This window comes from Carcharodon carcharias, chromosome 14 (assembly GCF_017639515.1).
Source record: "Carcharodon carcharias isolate sCarCar2 chromosome 14, sCarCar2.pri, whole genome shotgun sequence".
Taxonomy (NCBI): Eukaryota; Metazoa; Chordata; class Chondrichthyes; order Lamniformes; family Lamnidae; genus Carcharodon; species Carcharodon carcharias.
The window spans coordinates 3,243,205-3,263,513 of NC_054480.1; the positions used below are offsets into that span (position 1 = coordinate 3,243,205).

Consider the following 20,309-nt stretch of genomic DNA (forward strand, 5'->3'; position numbering starts at 1 on the left):
AGTTCTCGGGCTCTACGGGTATCGTAACAAAACTGAAGTTAAATTCTCTGCTGCCCACAATTTGAAATATTACATACATTCCAAGTGGTGGACAGGGATGGGGAGCGTGCAGGTAATCTCACAGGAGGTCGTGCAAGACTGTGGGGGGATAATTTACTCTCCAAGTGGTGTCAGTTGTTAAGGAGCGTTCTGTGCCTCTCTAAGGGTTTTTATTTTGAGCAAAGTGTCGGACATGTCTTCCTGGCCTTGGGGAAACCCAGCAGGTGGGAGTAGGTGAGAAGTGCCATCCACCAGGTAAGTGCCTTTCCAGCATTGCTTGTGGGCCAAGAGGATTAGAGTGCTACCCCACTGTCCCAATCCAACCTATTGCCAGCTTAATGATCCTCCCCCAAATATATACACACACACCTCCCACCCTTGTGAACTCTTCCCTCCCCCTGCCAACAGTAGACTCCCCAACCAGATGCCATCCCCCTTCAATATCTCCTTCCTGTAAACCCTACCCATTCCTACCTCCAAAGACATCACCACCTTCTCTTCCCCCACCCCGGCCAGCACCACACCCCTCTACCCACTCTCTATCTGGTCAGGCTGGTGTATGGGAAACCTACAGAAACAATTTCAGAGCTGTCATACAGGATGTCTGGGTTGTCCACTGGTGTCAGTGGGAGGGGGTAAGTCAGAGATGGTGGTGTGGGGGAGGGGCAAGAGTCAGGGAATGGGGTGTGGGGGAGGGGCAAGAGTCAGGGATATGAGGGAACAGTGAAAAATTGGGATGGTCATTAGCGAGAGGGAGAATTCAGGAGGGGAGGAGGAAGAGGTCAGCTGCGGGGGAGGAGTAGAGGTCAGCTGCGGGGGAGGAGTAGAGGTCAGCAGTGGGAGGACGAGGTTTGTGGCTGGCATAATTAAAGTTGGCTAATGTTTGTCTAATGAATTTTTGCAATTAACTGACGTTTGTGATTTGATCTAACTCCCTGACAGACAATGGGTGGAGAACAGAGCAATGGACACATAGCAACAACTAAGCTGAGCCAGGAGGCAGTGGCAACAGAAAAGGAAGCAACTACTCCAGAATCAACCGCTTCTTCCAGTCAGCCAAGCCAGGCTGAGCACCGCAACATTCCCCAGATATCCCTCGGGGGCAAGATGGTGGATGACATGCGTTTCATGATAACTTGCACTAACTGGTATTGAGCCCTGGGATGCTGCAGGAGGTCATGTCGGGGGTGCATCAGGAAATGACAGAGTCCAAAGTATAAATGTCAAGAGTGGATTAGAGTTGGTCAACATCTAATTCCAGGACTGAAAGCTTGCACCAGTTTGCACAGAGGAGGTTTCACATGAGGACTGGGGGTCAGGTGTACCACCAGTGTCATTTTCACCAATGCCGTCACTCATAACTGTGACATCAATCTATTTCCTAATATTTACATCAGCTTGTGCATTTGTAAATAAATGGGATGAAGGTTTGCTGTGTGATTTGATTGTCATTTGGATGAAATGATCTGTCCCATGACTCATAACAGATTCTCTGCTCCCTAAATTAAAATTAAGATTTAACAGTGAAAAATGTGTTTTCTTCCCATAACCCTCCTTTTCGATAATCTAATTTCTCGATTGTACCTGCTTCCACCACATTCTTAGGCAGTGTATTCCAAATCCTAACCACTCATTGTTTGAAAATGTTTTTCCTCATGTTTCCATTGTTTCTTTTGCCAATTATCTTAATTCTGTGCCCTCTGGTGCTCAATCCTTCACTAGTGGGAACAATTTTTCTGTATATGTTCTGTTCAGACCCCTCATGATTTTGAACCCCTCTGTCAAATCTCTCAATCTTTTCTCCAAGGAAAACAGTCCCAACTTCTTCAATCTATCTAGGTAACTGAAGTTCCTTATGCCTGAAACCATTTTCATGAATCTTTTCTGCAGTCATTCTAAAGCCTTTACATCCTTCCTAAAGTGTGGCACCCAGAACTGGACACAATACTCAGTTGAGGCCACACCAGTGTTCTGTACAGGTTTAACATAACCTCCTTGTTTTTGTACTCTATGACCCTTCTCATAAAAGGGATACTGTATGTTTTATTAACCACGCAGTCACCTGTTCTGCTACCTTCAATGATTTATTTACAAATGCATGTAGGTCCCTCTGCTTTTGCAACCCCTTTAGAATTGTATCTTTTATATTGTCTGTCTGCAGTCTTCCTACCAAAATGAATCACTTCACGGATCTCTGCATTAAATTGCATCTGCCCATTCCACCAACCTGTCTATGTCCTTTTTAAAGTTTTACACATTATCCTCCTCACTCTTCGCCGTGCTTCCAAGTTTCCTTTGGCCTGGAAACTTGAAATTGTGTTCTGTACACCGAGGTCTAGATCATTACGAATAATCGGAGAACAGGGGTCTCAACACTGATCCCTGGGGAACTCCATTACAAACCTTCCTCCAGTCCAAAAAAACATCCATGAGTCACTACTGAGTTTCCTGTCATCCAGCGAATTTTGTAACCATGTTGCTACTGTTTCTTTTATTGCACAAGTAGACTTTGCTCACAGGTCTGTTGTGCAGCACTTTATCAAATGCCTTCTGGAAGTCCATGTACACCACATCAACAACATTACCCACATCAACCCTTTCTGTTATTTCTGCAAAGAACTCCAGCAAATTAGTTAAACTTGATTTTCCCTAAACAAGTCCCTGTTGGCTTGCCTTAATAAACCCACATTTGCTAAGTAACTAACTTTGTTCTGAATTATCATTTCTAGAAGCTTCCCCACCACCAAAGTTAAACTGACTGGCTTGTAGTTGCTGGGCTTATCTTTACACCCTTTCTTGAACAAGGGTGTAAAGTCTAGTCTTCTGGCAACATCCCTGAATCTATAGAAGTTTGGAAAATTATGGCCAGTGCCTCTGCAATTTCCACTATAACTTCCCTCAGTATACTTGGATGCATCACATCCAGTCCTGGTGTTTTAAGTACAGACAGCCGATCCAATACCACCTCCTTATCAATTTTAAACCCTTCAAGTATCCGAATTGCCTCCTCTTTAACATCTTCCTTGGTAAAGACAGAGACTAAGTATTCATTTAATGCCTCAGCTATGCCTCATGCCTCCAGGTGTAAATCCCCTTTTAGGTCAGTCCTTTTACGATTTAGATACCTACAGGTTCCCTTGGATCCCCTTTTATGTTAGCTGCCAGTCTCCTTTCATGCTCTCTCTTTTTGCTTCGCTTATCTGCTTTTTCAATTCCCTTCTGAACATTGTATACTCAGCTTGTTTCTCGGTTGTATTACCTATTTTACATCTGTCATAAATACACTTTTTCTTCTTTATCTTAATCTCTATTCTTTTGTCATCCAGAGACCTCTGGATTTGTTTGTCCTACTTCTCCCTTTTGTGGGAATATACCTTGACTGTGCCTGAGCTCTTCTTTAAAGGCAGCTCATTGTTCAGCCATCGTTTTTCCTGCCAACCTTTGATTCCAAATTACCTGGGCCAAATCCATTCTTACCCCCCTGAACTTGGCTTTCCCCTAGTTAATTATTCTTATTCTGGATTGCCATTTGCCCTTTTCCATTATCAACCTAAATCTTATGATACAACGATCACAGTCCCTGACTGATGCTTGTTCTACTTGGCCCACTTCATTCCCAAGAACCAGGCCTAGCATTGCCCCTTTCCCGTTGGACTGGAAACATTTTTTCGTTCACTCATGGGATGTGGGCTTCGCTGGCAAGGCCAGCATTTATTGTCTGTCCCTAATTGCCCTTGAGAAGGTGGTGGTGAGCTACTTTCTTGAACCGCTGCAGTCCATGTCGTGTAGGTACACCCACAGTGCTGTTAGGAAGGGAATTCCAGGATTTTGCCCCAGCGACAGTGAAGGAACGGCCGATATATTTCCAAGTGAAGATGGTGAGTGGCTTGGAGAGGAACTTTCAGGTGGTGGTGTTCCTATCTACCTGATGTCACACTCGGTCAAATGCTGCCTTGATGTCAAGGTCGGTCACTCTCACCTTACCTCTGGAGTTCAGCTCTTTTGTCCATGTTTGAATCAAGGCTGTAACAAGACCAGGAGCTGAGTGACCCTGGCGGAACCCAAACTGAGCGTCATTGAGCAGGTGATGCCTTCCATTACTTTAATGATGATTGAGAGCAGACTGATGGGGTGGTAACTGGCCGGGTTGGATTTTTGTTCTACTTGTGTACAGGACATACCTGGGCAATTTTCCACATAGCTGGGTAGATGCCAGAGTTGTAGCTGTACTGGAACAGCTTGGCTAGAAGTGCTGCTAGTTCTGGAGCACAAACCTTCAGTGCTATTGCCGGAATATTTTCAGGGCCCATAGTCTTTGCAGTATCCTTCAGCCATTTCTTGATATCACGTGGAGTGAATCGAATTGGCTGAAGACTGGCATCTGTGATGCTGGGGACCTCCAGAGGAGGCCAAGATGGATCATCCACTTGGCAATTCTGGCCGAAGATTGTTGCAAATGCTTCAGCCCGATCTTCTGCACTGATGTGCTGGGCTCCTCCATCATTGAGGATGGGGATATTTGTGGAGCCTCCTCCTCCAGCAAGTTGTTTAATTGTCCATCACCATTCATGACTGGATGTGGCAGGACTGCAGAGCTTAGATCTAATCTATTGGTTGTGGAATCACTTAGCTCTATCACTTGTGCTGTTCGACATGCAAGTAGTCCTGTGTTCTACCTTCACCGGATTTTTGCCTCATTTTTAGGTATGCCTGGTGCTGCTCCTGGCAGGTCCTCCTGCACTCTTCTTTGAGCCAGTCTTGAGTTGCTAGATGTGTTCAAAATCTATCACAACATGATGGAGGGTATCCTCAATGTGAAGATGGGACTTTATCTCCACAGGGACTGTGCAATGGTCACTCCTACCGATACTGTCATGCACAGATGTATCTGCAGCTGTCAAGTTGGTGAGGATGAGGTCAAGTTTGTTTTTCCCTCTTGTTGGTTCCCTCACCACCTGCTGCAGACCCAGTCTAGCAGCTATGTCCTTTAGGACTCGGCCAGCTCGGTCAGTAGTGATGCTATCGAGCCACTCTTGGTGATGGACATTGAAGTCCCCCACCCAGAGTACATTCTGCCCCCATACCACTCCCAGTGCTTCCTCCAAGTGATGTTCAACATGGAGGAGTACTGATTCATCAGTTGAGGGATTGTGATAAGTAATCAGCAGGAGGTTTCCCTGCCTATGTTTGACCTGATGACATGAGACATCATGGGGTCGGGAGTCAATGTTGAGGTCTCCCAACCACTGTGTCGCCACCTCTGCTGGGCCTGTACTGACAGAGGGACAGAACATACCCAGGGATGGTGATGGTGGTGTCTGGGACATTATCTGTAAGATATGATACCGTGAGGATGACTATGTCAGGCTGTTACTTGCCTAGCCTGTGAGACAGCTCTCCCAATTTTGGCACAAGCCCCAGATGTTAGTAAGGAGGATTTTGCAGGGTCGACAGGGCTGAATTTGTTGTTGTGACTTTGGGGCCTAGCTCAATGCCAGATGGACCGTCCAGTTTCATCCCTATTAGACTGTTTGATACAACTGAGTGGCTTGCTCACCCATTTCAGTGCTTATTAAGAGTAAACCACATTACTGTGGGTCTGGAGTCACGTGTAGGCCAGACCAGGTAAGGATGGCAGATTTCCTTCCCTGAAGGACATTCGTGAACCAGATGGGTTTTTACCACAATTGACAATGTTTTCATGGTCATCATTAGATTTTTAATTCCAAAGATACATTAAATTGGAGTCGGGAGTTGAAAAGGATCACAAGACGAGTTGGGAGTTGATGAGGAGTGCGTGAGGAATCAGGATTAGAAGAGTGTGAGAGGAGTTGGGAGTTGAAGAGGAGCGCAAGAGGAGTTGGGAGTTGAAGAGTGTGAGAGGAGCCAGGAGTTGGAAAGGATCATGAGAGGAGCTGGGAGTTGAAGACAAACACGAGAAGAGCCAGTTGAAATGGAGCTGGGAGAGCAGGGGTGACTGAGGGAGTTTAGTGAGGAGGGATCAAGGTGACCCTTGGAGTACTGTGAGTATGGTCAGATAAGTATTTATTACTTTTATCACTTGTAGTTTTTAAGGTCTTATTTTGTGGTTCATCGTTTGTAAGGGCTATATTCTGTAACAATGAGGAGCAGGGAAGAAGGGCCCTATAGTAATTGATATTATTTGATATTAAGTATCTTCCAAAAGGTTTCATTTAACTTAAAGGGGTAAATCATGGCAGGAGAGCTCAAAACCGTGGTATGCTCCTCCTGCTCTATGTGGGAAGCTGGGAACATTTCCAGTGCCTGGAACCAGCATGTGTGCAGGAAGTGTCTCCAGCTGCAGCTCCTGGAAGCCCGGATTTCAGAGCTGGAGCGATTGCTGGGGACACTGGAGCATCTGCAAGGTGGAGAGTATGGTGGATAGCATGTATAGAATGGTGGTCACACTGCAGGCTAAGAGTCCATAGGCAGGAAGGGAATTGGTGACCACCAGGCAGAGCAAGAGGACTAGGCAGGCAGTGCAGGAATCTCCTGTGGCTATTCCCCTGCAAAACAGATATACCGCTTTGGATACTGCTGAGGGGAATGGCCTCTCAGGGGAAAGCAGCAACAGCCAAATTCGTTGCACCGCGGTTGGCTCTGCTGCTCAGGGGAGGAGTAAAAAGTGTGTGAATGCAATAGTTACAGGGGATTCAATTGTAAGGGGAATAGATAGGCATTTCTGTGGCTGCAAACGAGACTCCAGGATGGTTTGTTGCCTCCCTGGTGTTAGGGTCAAGGATGTCTCAGAACGGCTACAGGACATTCTGAAGGGGGAGGGTGAACAGCCAGTGGTTGTGGTACACATTGGTACAAACGACATAGGTAAAAAAAGGGATGAGGTCCTAAAAGCAGAATATAGGGAGTTAGGAAGTAAGTTGAAAAGTAGGACCACAAAGGTGGTGATCTCAGGATTACGACCAGTGCCACATGCTAGTCAGAATAGAAATAGCAGGATATATCGGATGAATACGTGGCTGAAGAGATGGTGTGAGGGGGAGGGTTTCAGGTTCCTGGGGCATTGGGACTGGTTCTGGGGGAGGTTGGACCAGTACAAACTGGACGGGTTACACCTGGGCAGGACCGGGACTGATGTTCTAGGGGGAACATTTGCTATGGTTGGGGAGGGTTTAAACTAAAATGGCAGGGGGATGGGAACCTATGCAAGGAGTCAGTGGAGGGGGAATCAGGGTCAAGAACAAAAGACAGAAAGGGGAATAAGAAAAATAGGCAGAGAAATCAAGGGCAAGAATCAAACAGGGCCTCAGTGAAAAATAGTGGGATTGGGACAAGTAATGTTAAAAAGACAAGCCTTAAGGCTTCGTGCTTTAGTGCAAGGAGCATTTGCAATAAAGTGGATGAATTAACCGTGCAAATAGATGTAAACAGGTATAATATAGTCGGGATATCTGCAGGGTGACCAGGTTTGGGAACTGAACATCCAGGGGTATTCAGTATTTGGGAAGGACAGACAAAAAGGAAAAGGCGGTGGAGTTGCATTGCTGGTTAAAGAGGAAATTAACGCAATAGTGAGGAAAGATATTAGCTCCGACGATGTGGAATCTGTATGGGTAGAGCTGAGAAACACTAAGGGACAAAAAACATTAGTGGGGATTGTATATAGACCCCCAAACTGTAGTGGTGATGTTGGGAATGGCATTAAACAGGAAATTAGAGACGCATGTAATAAAGGAACATTTGTAATTATGGGTGACTTTAATCTGCATATAGATTGGGCAAATCAAATTAGTAACAATACCATAGAGGAGGAATTCCTGGAGTGTACACAAGATGGTTTTCTGGACCAATACGTTGGGGAACCAACTAGAGAACAGGCCATCCTAGACTGGGTAGTGTGTAATGAGAAAGGAATAATTGGCAATCTAGGTGAGTGAGGCCCCTTGGGGATGAGCGACCATAATATGATAAAATTCTTCATCAAGATGGAGAGTGACGTAGTTGGTTCTGAGACCAGGGTCCTGAATCTTAATAATTGAAACTACGATGATATGAGGCACGAATTGGCTATGATGGATTGGGAAACGTTACTTAAAGGGATGACGGTGGATAGGCAATGGCAAACATTCAAAGAGCGCATGAGTGAACTGCAACAATTGTTTATTCCTGTCTGGCGCAAAAGTAAAACAGGAAAGGTGGCCAAACCATGGCTTACAAGGGAAATTAGAGATAGTATTAGATCCAAGGAAGAGGCATACAAATTGGCCAGAAAAAATAAAAGACCTGAGGATTGGGAGTAGTTTAGAATTCAGCAAAGGAGGACCAAGGGATTGATTAAAAAGGGAAAAATAGAGTACGAGAGTAAACTTGCGGGTAACATAAAAACTGACAGCAAAAGTTTCTATAGGTATGTGGAGAGAAAAAGATTGGTGAAGACAAATGTAGGTCCCTTACAGTCAAAAACAGGGGAATTTATAATGGGGAACAAAGAAATGGCTGACCAACTAAATACATACTTTGGTTCTGTCTTCACAAAGGAGGACACAAATAACATACCAGAAATGTTGGGGAACACAGGGTTTAGTGAGAGGGAGGAACTGAAAGAAATCAGTATTAGTAGGGAAATGGTCTAGGTGAAATTGATGGGATTGAAAGCTGATAAATCCCCAGGACCTGATAATCTACATCCCAGAATACTTAAGGAAGTGGCCCTAGAAATAATGGATGCATTGGTGGTCATCTTCTGAGATTCTACAGACTCTGGAACAGTTCCCACAGATTGGAGGGTAGCTAATGTAACCCCACTATTTAAAAAGGGAAGTAGAGAGAAAACAGGGAAATGTAGACCAGTCAGCCTGACGTCAGTAGTGGAGAAAATTCTAGAGTCCATTATAAAAGATTTAATAGCTGAGCACTTGGAAAACAGTGGCAGAATCGGACAGAGTCAGCATGGATTTATGAAAGGGAAATCATGCTTGACAAATCTACTGGATTTTTTCGGGGATGTAACTATTAGAGTTGATGAGGGGGAGCCAGTGTATGTGGTTTATTTGGACTTTCAGAAGGCTTTCAACAAAGTCCCACATAAGAGATTGGTGTATAAAATTAAAGCGCATGGGATTTTGGGTAGTGTATTGAGATGGATAGAAAACTGGTTGGCAGACAGGAAACAAAGAGTAAGAATAAACGGGTCTTTTTCCAAATGGCAGGCGGTGACCATTGGGGTACCGCAGGGATCAGTGCTGGGACCCCAGCTATTCACAATATATATGAATGATTTAGATGAGGGAACTAAATGAAATATCTCAAAATTTGCAGATGACACAAAGCTGGGTGGGAGGGTGACCTGAGGAGGATGCAGAGATGCTTCAGTGTGACTTGGACAAGCTGAGTGAGTGGGCAAATGCATGGCAGATGCAGTATAATGTGGATAAATGTGAGGTTATCCACTTTGGTAGCAAAAACAGGAAGGCAGATTATTATCTGAATGGCTATAAATTGAGAGAGGGGAATGTGCAACGAGACCTGGGTGTCCTTGTACACCACTCGCTGAAGGTAAGCATGCAGGTGCAGCAGGCGGTAAAGAAGGCAAATGGTATGTTGGCCTTCATAGTGAGAGGATTCGAATACAGGAGCAGGGATGTCTTGCTGCAATTGTACAGGGCATTGGTGAGACCACACTTGGAATATTGTGTGCAATTTTAGTCTCCTTATCTGAGGAAGGATGTTCTTGCTATAGAGGGAGTGCAGCGAAGGTTTACCAGACTGATTCCTGGGATGGCGGGACTGACATATGAGGAGAGATTGAGTCGATTAGGCTTAAATTTGCTGGAGTTCAGAAGAATGAGGGGGGATCTCATAGAAACCTATAAAATTCTAACAGAACTAGACAGGAAGGATGTTCCCGATGGTGGGGGAGTCCAGAACCAGGGGTCACAGTCTGAGGATACGGGGTAGACCATTTAGGACTGAGATGAGGAGAAATTTCTTCACCCAGAGAGTGGCGAGCCTGTGGAATTCACTACCACAGAAAGTAGTTGAGGCCAAAACATTGTATGTTTCCAAGAAAGAGTTAGATATAGCTCTTGGGGTGAAAGGGATCAAAGGATATGGGGAAAAGGCAGGAGCAGGCTATTGAGTTGGATGAGCAGAAATAATCATAATGAATGGCGGAGCAGGCTCGAAGGGCCGAATGGCCTACTCCTAATCTTATTTTCTATATATGTTTCTATGTATGAATTTATATTCCACCAGCTGCCGGAGGAGGCTGAGATGGATCATCCATCTGCTATGGAAATTTTGCCTGAAGACACTCCAGGAACTCTTGGTCCTCTCTGCCCTTTACAATACCAGTATCCTAGTCTGTATCTGGATAATTAAAGTACAAAGAGATGCACATTATGTAACTGTGTGCATAGCTCTGGTTGGACCCTGTCTGGAGTAACTGCATTCCAATCTGGCCACTTCAGGAAGGATAGACTCCCGTCACATTCTGAAATCCACACTCAGTGCCATGTGCCGCCATATGAACACACTCGACCTCTCCCTCCAGCAGCACCACCGTACCCTTTTTCAAAGCTGTGCGTGCCCCCAGTTTCATTTTATTCTTCGTCTCATCCGACGCCTCAACAAGAAACTTTTTCTCTTTCTCTCAAGTGCTAAGGAACGCAAGCTGCAACAACTCATCGACACCAACACCCATCTAGGACCCTCCACCCCTGCCCGTCCCTCCGTCCCCACCCCATCTTCCAATCCCATCCCCAGCCGTGTATTCACTATACCCCCTGACCTTCCCCTCTCCGACGCTGAACGTTCAGTGCTCAGCAAAGGACTTAGTTTCATATCCTTACGCCCTCACCTCAATGAATTTCGGGCTCGGCATGATGCTGAACTCTTCTTCCACCATCTTCGTCTCCGGGCTCACTTCTTTAGGCAGGAGTCCTCTCCCCGTTCAACGGATCCTTTCACCCACCTCCAATATTCTCCCTCCACCTGGACCCCTCCCTTTGAATTCTTACCTTCTCTTGATGTTTTCATTGAGAACTGTTGGCGTGACATTAGTCGTCTCAATTTCTCTGCTCCTCTCACCCATTCTAATCTCTCTCTCTCTGAACTTACTGCACTCCATTCTCTCAGGTCCAACCCTGACATTGTCATCAAACCCGCTGACAAGGGTGGTGCTGTTGTTGTCTGGCGCACTGACCTCCACCTCGCAGAGGCTGAGCGTCAACTCGCAGAGACTTCCTCCTACCTCTCCCTGGACCATGACGCCACCACTGAACATCAAGCCATTGTTTCCAGGACTGTCACTGACCTCATCTCTTCTGGGGATCTTCCTCCCACAGCTTCCAACATGATAGTCGCCCAACTTCGGACGGCCCACTTCTACCTCCTACCCAAAATCCACAAACAGAACTGCCCCGGTAGACCGATCGTGTCAGCTTGCTCCTGCCCCACGGAACTCATTTCTTGTTATCTTGACTCCCTTCTCTCTCCCCTTGTCCAGTCCCTCCCCACCTACATCCGTGATTCCTCTGACACCTTACGTCACATCAACAATTTCCAGTTCCCTGGCCCCAACCGCTTCCTCTTCACCATGGACGTCCAATGCCTCTACACCTCCATCCCCCACCAGGATGGTCTGAGGGCCCTTAGCTTCTTCCTCGAACAGAGGCCCGAACAATCCCCATCCACCACTACTCTCCTCCGTCTGGCTGAACTTGTTCTCACACTGAACAATTTCTCCTTCAACTCCTCTCACTTCCTCCAAATAAAATGTGTGGCTATGGGCCCCAGCTATGCCTGTCTCTTTATGGGGTATGTGGAACATTCCTTGTTCCAGTCCTACTCCGGCCCCCTTCCACAACTTTTTCTCCAGTACATCGATGATTACATCGGTGCTGCTTCATGTTCTCGTAGGGACTTGGAAAAATTTATTAATTTTGCTTCCAATCTCCATCCCTCCATCATTTTCACGTGGCCCATCTCTGACACTTCCCTTCCCTTCCTTGACCTCTCTTTCTCAATCTCTGGTGATAGACTGTCCACCAATATCCATTACAAACCCACCGACTCCCACAGCTATCTCGACTACAGCTCCTCACACCCCGCTTCCTGTAAGGACTCCATCCCATTCTCTCAGTTCCTTCGCCTCCGTCGCATCTGTTCTGATGATGCTACCTTCAAAAACAGTTCCTCTGACATGTCCTCCTTCTTCCTTAACTGAGGTTTTCCACCCACGGTCATTGACAGGGCCCTCAACCGTGTCCGGCCCATCTCCCGCGCATCCGCCCTCACGCCTTCTCCTCCCTCCCAGAAACATGATAGTGTCCCCCTTGTCCTCACTTATCACCCCACCAGCCTCTGCATTCAAAGGATCATCCTCTGCCATTTCCGCCAACTCCAGCATGATGCCACCACCAAACACATCTTCCCTTCACCCTCCCGTCGGCATTCCGTAGGGATCGTTCTCTCCGGGACACCCTGGGCCACTCCTCCATCACCCCCTACTCCTCAACCCCCTCCTATGGCACCACCCCATGTCCACGCAAAAGATGCAACACCTGCCCCTTCACTTCCTCTCTCCTCACCGTCCAACGGCCCAAACACTCCTTTCAAGTGAAGCAGCATTTCACTTGCATTTCCCCCAACTTAGTCTACTGTATTCGTTGCTCCCAATGTGGTCTCCTCTACATTGGAGAGACCAAACGTAAACTGGGCGACCGCTTTGCAGAACACCTGCGGTCTGTCCGCAAGAATGACCTAAACCTCCCTGTCGCTTGCCATTTTAACACTCCACCCTGCTCTCTTGCCCACGTGTCTGTCCTTGGCTTGCTGCATTGTTCCAGTGAAGCCCAACACAAACTGGAGGGACAACACCTCATCTTCCGACTAGGCACTTTACAGCATTCCGGACTGAATATTGAATTCAACAACTTTAGGTCTTGAACTCCCTCCTCCATCCCCACCCCCTTTCTGTTTCTTCCCCCTTTTGTTTTTTCCAATAAATTATATAGATTTTTCTTTTCCCACCTATTTCCATTATTTTTAAATCTTTTATGCTCCCCCCACCCCCACTAGCGCTATACCTTGAGTGCCCTACCATCCATTCTTAATTAGCACATCTGTTTAGATAATATCACCACCTTCAACACCTCTGTGTTCTTTTGTTCTGTTGTCTGTGACATCTTTTGATGATCTGCTTCTATCACTGCTTGTTTGTCCCTACAACCACACCACCCCCCTCCACTTCTCTCCCCTAACCCAACCCCCCCCACCCTTAAACCAGCTTATATTTCACCCCTTCCTTGGATTCACCTAGTTCTGTTGAAGGGTCATGAGGACTCGAAACGTCAACTCTTTTCTTCTCTGCCGATGCTGCCAGAGCTGCTGAGTTTTTCCAGGTAATTCTGTTTTTGATCTGGCCTTGGATGTGCTGAGCAGATTCCTCAGAATGACCCCAGGGCTGAAAGGATTAAATTGAGGACAGATTGTATTGATGACACGTGTCAAAGAGTCATAGCATGAAAGAATACAGGGGGACGCAATGCACCCCATTATGTCTGTGTCGACTCTTTGAAAGAGCTATCCAATTAATCCCACTGGCCCTGCTCTTTCCCCATAGTTGCAAATCTGTCCAATTCCCTTTGAAAGTCTGAATCTGCTTCCACCACCCTCTCAGGTAGCACATTCCAAATCACAATTCACTGTGGAATCATCTCCCCCTCTGATTCTTTGACCAATTACCTTAAATCTCTTCCTCTGGTCACCAATCTTCATACCACTGGAAACAGTTTTTCCTTACTTACTCTGTCAAAATACCTGAATTAAATCTCCCCCTTAACCTTCTCTGCTCTAAGGAGAACAATCCCAGCTTCTTCCATCTCTCCATGTAACTGAAGTTCCTCATCCCTGGTAACATTCTAGTAAATCTCCTCTGTACCCTCTCTAAGGCTTTGACATCCTTTGTAAAGTGTGGCGCCTAGGAATAGACACAATACTCCAGCTGGGGTCTAAACTGTTGTATGAAAGCTTAACATAACTTCCTTGCTTTTGTATTCTAATCCTTATTTAATAAAGCCAAGAACTAATATGCCTTTTAAATAGTGCTGTCAATGTGTCACTTTCAAAGTTCCTGTACATGCACTCCCTCATCTGTCTGTTCCTGCAGCCCTTTAAAATGGTACCATTGAGTTTATATTGCCCCTCCTGATTCTGCTTGGTTTGTACATACTGTGCAGTGCCTGTAACTAGTCTGTGTTTCACATCATTAAAACTATAATTCCTGAAATACACAGCAATCCAGCACTGACTTTCATCTCCTTAATCCAAGCACTTTTAGAGTAAGTGTGTTTTTATTTTTATTTATTCTGTCATGGGATGTGGGCATTGCTGGCAAGGCCAGCATTTGTTGCCCTAGTGACGTGTTAGGGCATTGAGAGGTCATTTAAGAGTCAACCACATTACTGTGGGTCTGGAGTCACATGTAGGCCAGACCAGGTAAGGATGGCAGATTTCCTTCCCTAAAGGACATTAGTGAATCAGATGGGTTTTTACAGCAATTGACAAAAGTTTCATGGTCATCATTACAGAGACAAGCTTTTTAGTTCCAGATTTTATGAATTGAATTTAAATTCCACCAACTGTCATGGTGGCATTTGAACCCATGTCCTTGCAGTATTAGCCCGGGCCTCTAGAGTACTAGTCCTGTGAATTCACCATTATGCATTTGTCTCACACAGAACCACAGAGTTCAGTGTGAAACTGCAAACTGTATCTCGCCAAACAACACTGCCCCAGGGATGAAAGGGTATTGAAACTGGAAACTGCAGGAGTCAATCCTTGAACCAAAATGAAAATGGACAATTGTCATTTTTTTTAGTTTGTTCAGATAATAACATGAATATGTTTGTGTTCCATTTTATAAGTCACCCATGTGTCAGTACTGAAATCTTTGGCTATCAGTTTAGATCTCCTCCCACATATTTAATTATAGGTTCCAGGGACTTTGTAAGAAAATGTAGTGGCCTTTGAATTAGGCTGAACCAGACCTTTCACAGCCTTGGTGTCCGATTTGGCCCTGAGCTAAGCTTCTAATTCCATATCTTCACCATTCTCACCAGATTGCTTATTTTCACCTCTGCAATGTCATCTGTCTCCCCCCTCTGCTGCTGATATCCTCAACCTTTGTTGACCACCATTTTAAAATTCTCATCCTCGTATTCAAATCCTTCCATGACCTCGCCCCTCTGTACCTCTGCATCTCCTTCAGCCTCGCAACCTTCCAAAATCTTTGCACTCCTCCAATTCTGGCTTCTTGACTGTATCTGACGTGAATTGCTCCACCATTGGCGACTTTGCCTTCAGTTGTCTGGACCTTAAGCTCTGGAATTCCCTCCCTAAACCTCTCTACTTCTCCTTTAATATTCTCCTTTGACCAACTCTTTAATTACCAGTCCATTTTTCTCTCATTATGTCCCTGTGAAGCATCTTGAGGCAGTTTTCTATATTAAAGCACTATATTAGAGGCACTAAATGCATGTCATTATTATTGAAGCTTACAGCACAAAAACATCCTTTTTTTAAATTTGTTCATGGGATGTGGGTCAAGCCAGTATTTATTGCCCATCCCTAATTGCCCTTGACAACTGAGTGGCTTGCTAGGCCATTTAAGAATCAACCACGTTGCTGTGGGTCTGGAGTCACATGTAGGCCAGACCAGGTAAGGATGGCAGATTTCCTTCCCTAATGGATATTAGTGAACCAGATGGGTTTTTACAACAATTGTTCCATGGTCATTAGACTTTTTAATTCCAGGTTTTTTATATTAATGTATATTAATATTTTTATATTAGTTTTTAAATGTAACTATCTGCCATAGTGGGATTTGAAACCAGAACCCCAGGATTAATAGTCTAGTGACAACACCACTACACCATCACCTCCCAATTCAGTACTGTGGCAGCTCTTTGAAAGAGCTATCCAATTAATCCCACTCTCCCCTGTTCTTTCCCAATATGCTACAATCTTTTCCCTTTCAAGTATCTATCCAATTCACCTTTCGAAAGTCCCGATTGAATCCGTTTCCACCACCCTTTCAGGCAGCGCCTTCCAGTTCACAGCTCTGTGTGAAAATGCTGCCCTCATGTCTCCTCTGACTGAGAAAACAATCACCTTCAATCTCTGTCCCTCTGGTTAGCGACACTTCTGCCACTGGAAACAGTTTCTCTTCATTTACTCTATCAAAATCAGTCATAATTCTGAACACCTCAGTCAAACCTTCCCCATAACTGTCTCTGCTCTAAGGAGAACAATCTCAGCTTCTTTAGTCTCTCCACATAAATTAAGTCCCTCATCCCTGGTCCCTTACAAGTAAATCCCCTCCGCACTCTCTCCAAGGCCCTGACATCTTTCCTAAAGTGCGGTGCCCAGAACTGGACTCAATACTCCAGCTCAGACCTAATCAGTGATTTATAAAGATTTAGCATAACTTCCTTGCTTTTGTAGTCTATTTACTTCTGTATTCCATTTGCTTTAACAGCCTCTCGGCTAATCCTGTTGCTTAATAGTAAGACGAAGCTGTTAAACATCTTGCTGGCCTAGTCTGGCACCAAGCCCTCAGCTTAGCAAGTTCCTGAGTTTTATTCGTTAATGTTGTGACCACTGCTGGGACCAACTGCGTTGAGTTCAGGGGGAGAATCAGTCAATGCCTCCTTTTGGGAAAGGGCAGGATGTGATGGGCTCAGCTTGGACTCTCTGCTATAAGTGCTTTCCCTCTGCTCACTGAGCACAAACACAGAGAACAGTCACTGCTGAGCATCTATGCCCCAGAGAATTGAGGCCAAGGATGAGGGGACAAAGTGGGTGGAGAAGTTAGTGAAGCGAAATAAAAGGATGCTGTGCACAGAACTGTGATTGGATGCAGGCTAAGCCAGGTATTGTCCAGCTTGTGGCTCTGAGCTGACTGGACTTGCCAGGCATTACATAAGGTGAAGTGACTCATTCTTTCTAATAACCTGAAACATCAGCTGATTGTCCTTACCTCAAATATCATCAGACCAAAAGAGAACAACTCAGCACTCTCTCCAGCTGTCTCTCCACTGTCCATTCCCTCACTTATTGGAGAAGCAGCGATTAAAGGTCATCATTCACTTGAAAAACTGCAGCCACTGCTCAGTTTAATCAAACTCCATGGATAGCACAATTGCATTAAACTGAATTTTTTGCACCAACATTTATTGAAAGATAACCTGCCAGTTTCACACTCACATTGACACAGGAAGGAGGTCACTGTTTTACTCAACCTATTGCCAACCCTTTCATCACTTCCTGTTTTATAAGAAACTGTTTATAAACATTGAACAAAATAATTTCAATCACCTGAAAACATTACTGTGTTAGGTGTGAGTGTTATCATCATGGTCCATGTGGTGATGCCCCTGTCACTTACTAACAAGAGAGAGACCACATTTTCACATGGGGAAAGTTTCAATCTCATTCAACAGTTTCAACAGCACATTCCAAACCCATAACCGCTACCATCTACAAGGACAAGGGCAGCGGTAGATGGGAACATCATCACCTGGAAGTTCCCCTCCAAGCCACTCACCATCCTGACTTGGAAATATACCGCTGTTCCTTCACTGTCTGTCCAGGACAAAGCATCCCGCTTGATTGGCACCCCATCCACAAACATTCACTCCATCCACGGCTGACGCACAGTAGCAGCAGTGTGTGTACCATCTGCAAGAACTGCAGCAACTCACCAAGACTCCTTAGACAGCACCTTCCAAACCCACAACCACTACCATCTAGAGGGACAATGGCAGCAGATAGATGGGAACACCACAACCTGGAAATTCCCCTCCAAGTCACTCAACATCCTGACCTGGAAATATATCAATGTTCCTTCACTGTCGCTGGGTCAAAATCCTGGAACTCCCTCCCTAACAGCACTGTGGGTGTACCTGCACCACATGGACTGCAGCGGTTCAAGGAGGCAGCTCACCACCACCTTATCAAGGGCAATTAGGAATGGGCAAGAAATGCTGGCCCAGCCAGTGACACCCACATTCTGAGAATAATGAAAACATGATAAAGAGTAGAACTGGTTGAATAGAATGAACACCAGTTTAAGATCAGCCTGACTGATAGCACTCTTGTCATGAGGTGACAGTGCACTTAAGCCCATCATTAAGGCTGAACAGCAGCGTTCTCTTTCTGATAAGGCATTAAACTGAGGCCCCTTCTGTGGGCTGAGGTGAATATAGAAGATCGCACAGTATTCTAGGAGTAGTGAATTGTCCTAATAAAAATATTCCATCCTCAACTAATGTCACCAAGTACAGCTCTGTTGACGACGCTGTAGGTGGTGAAGTGGTTCTGGGAGACATTTTCTGAAGAGAGGCATTGAAACCCCAGCTGTTTGTGCCATTGCTTGAATTTTTTTCTGTTGGGCACATATCAGTCAAATGGCCAACATTCTGCAAAGTTTATCCGAGCTTCAACTCATTCACAATCCTAGGATTTTCTCTAATTGTCCATCCGACATTATAGCCATCCCAGCCCACCATGTTCTCTGGAGTGGCTTTTCCATTCGATCATAATTTTCTGAACTCAATCCAGTCATCCTAATTAAAGATGTCAATCCACAATATTGTTTTGTTTGCTGGGACTGGCGTCCACACTCACTGAGCGGAATCACTTCCAATACCAAGCCTACTCTGGGATTCCTCTCCTGCCATTTGTTTGGTGTTCACAGCTCCAAGTTAAATACACTGTTGGTAGGCACTAAATACACAACACAGACCAGCAACTTTGGCTGTTTTTGAAGGGTCAGTCAGAATAAGTCATCCCATCAACAACAGCTTAACAAAAAACCTTTCATGTTGGGAGACAATGTCCCAAGGAAAAGGAAAATGGACAATGAACCAAAGGAGAGTAAGTGACAAGCGCCTCCTGTCTGACTGACTGATTGTCAGGAGGTTTTCCTGTTTACCCAGCCCAGCAGCCTCCTTCAACCCTCATCCCTCCTCCCCCAAATCACCGGCTTGAATTTCACGCTCTGCTGCTGGTGGGTTTTTAGTTGGGGGTGGGGGGGAGGCATGAAATAGGAATAATGGGCTGCCCGCTGGGCTCCTTCCTGCCCCCACCTCTCAGCAACTTTACGCTGGGGTGGACGAAGCTTCGGATGGGCCGCCTGCCCTTGCCCCAATTGAGGCCCTTCGGCCTGTTCCTGCCCAGCCTTAATTTTTAGGCTGGTGGATGGATTTCCTAGGCATGGGGGAGCCCTAAGATGATCGGGTTTAGGCCTTAGGTGGGAAGCCGGGGAGGTGAGGGGTGGGGGTGGGGTTGCCTCGATCAGAAGCCCCCTTCTGTCAGGCTTTCCCCCTGTACCCCCCTCCCTACTGCCTCTCCCCCAACACCCCAATAACCCACTATCCCCCACCCCCCCACCCCCCCCCCAGGCCTTCCCTACCCTTCCTGCCCTGAGACCCCGAAAAGCAACTTTCTGTCTAGTCCCGCGAGTCAGGCTCTGATCTCTTCATGAAATTCCTTTTCTGTCCACTGCAGAGACTAGAGAGCTGCTGGCCAATCAGATTGGCCTGTGGCCAATTGACGCTCATCGGAGTGTGAAATGGCTGTGGGGCAGTCAGTGTTGGTGGAGATGCATTCCCTCTCCACTCTTCAGATGGTGGGCTGGGAAACTCAATAACACGCCAGCAGCTCATGGAACTAGCGGTTCAAGATTGACACCATCTTTCCCCTGCTATCCCCTTCCCACCTGCACCTTAATTCCATTCCCAACAAACAGTTGATCACCAGTTTCCAATTCCTGGCTCCTCTGCATCCCCAGAACTCCATGTTTCAATCACCACGATCAAGTTTCTGCTTCTTCCAGACAACCAGCCAGAGTCACTCATGACATCCTCTATAACGATAATCATTCCTTTTGACCTCTCTGCAACTTTTCAGTTGATCAACCAGATAATTTTTTCCCCCATTATGCGGTTTGATGGGACTGCTTTATTTGGTTCCACTCTTATCGATCCAATCACAGCTAGACATTTCCAATTTCTCTTCCTGCTCCTGAGTTCTTACCTCTGGAGTCCTCTAAGGATCTATTTTCTGTGTCTGTCTGTACGCTGTCCCTTGGTGATATTGTCTGTTGGCATTGGGTGAGGCTGCACGGAGATTCCCTGCTTAAGCTCCTTCGACACTTCCTTAAAGCAACATCTTAAACACCAACATCTTTGACCATCAAGCTTTTATTCATCTCTCTCCTCCTGTGA

At 45.9% G+C, this 20,309-nt stretch overlaps 1 long non-coding RNA gene across 1 annotated transcript; it reads left to right on the forward strand.

The window, feature by feature from the left end:
• The first annotated feature begins 212 nt into the window (after positions 1 to 212).
• Positions 213 to 3,337, forward strand: LOC121287330. Its single transcript, XR_005945173.1, has 2 exons — positions 213 to 294; positions 982 to 3,337. It is a non-coding gene; the product is annotated as an uncharacterized LOC121287330 (long non-coding RNA).
• The last annotated feature ends 16,972 nt before the right edge of the window (positions 3,338 to 20,309 follow it).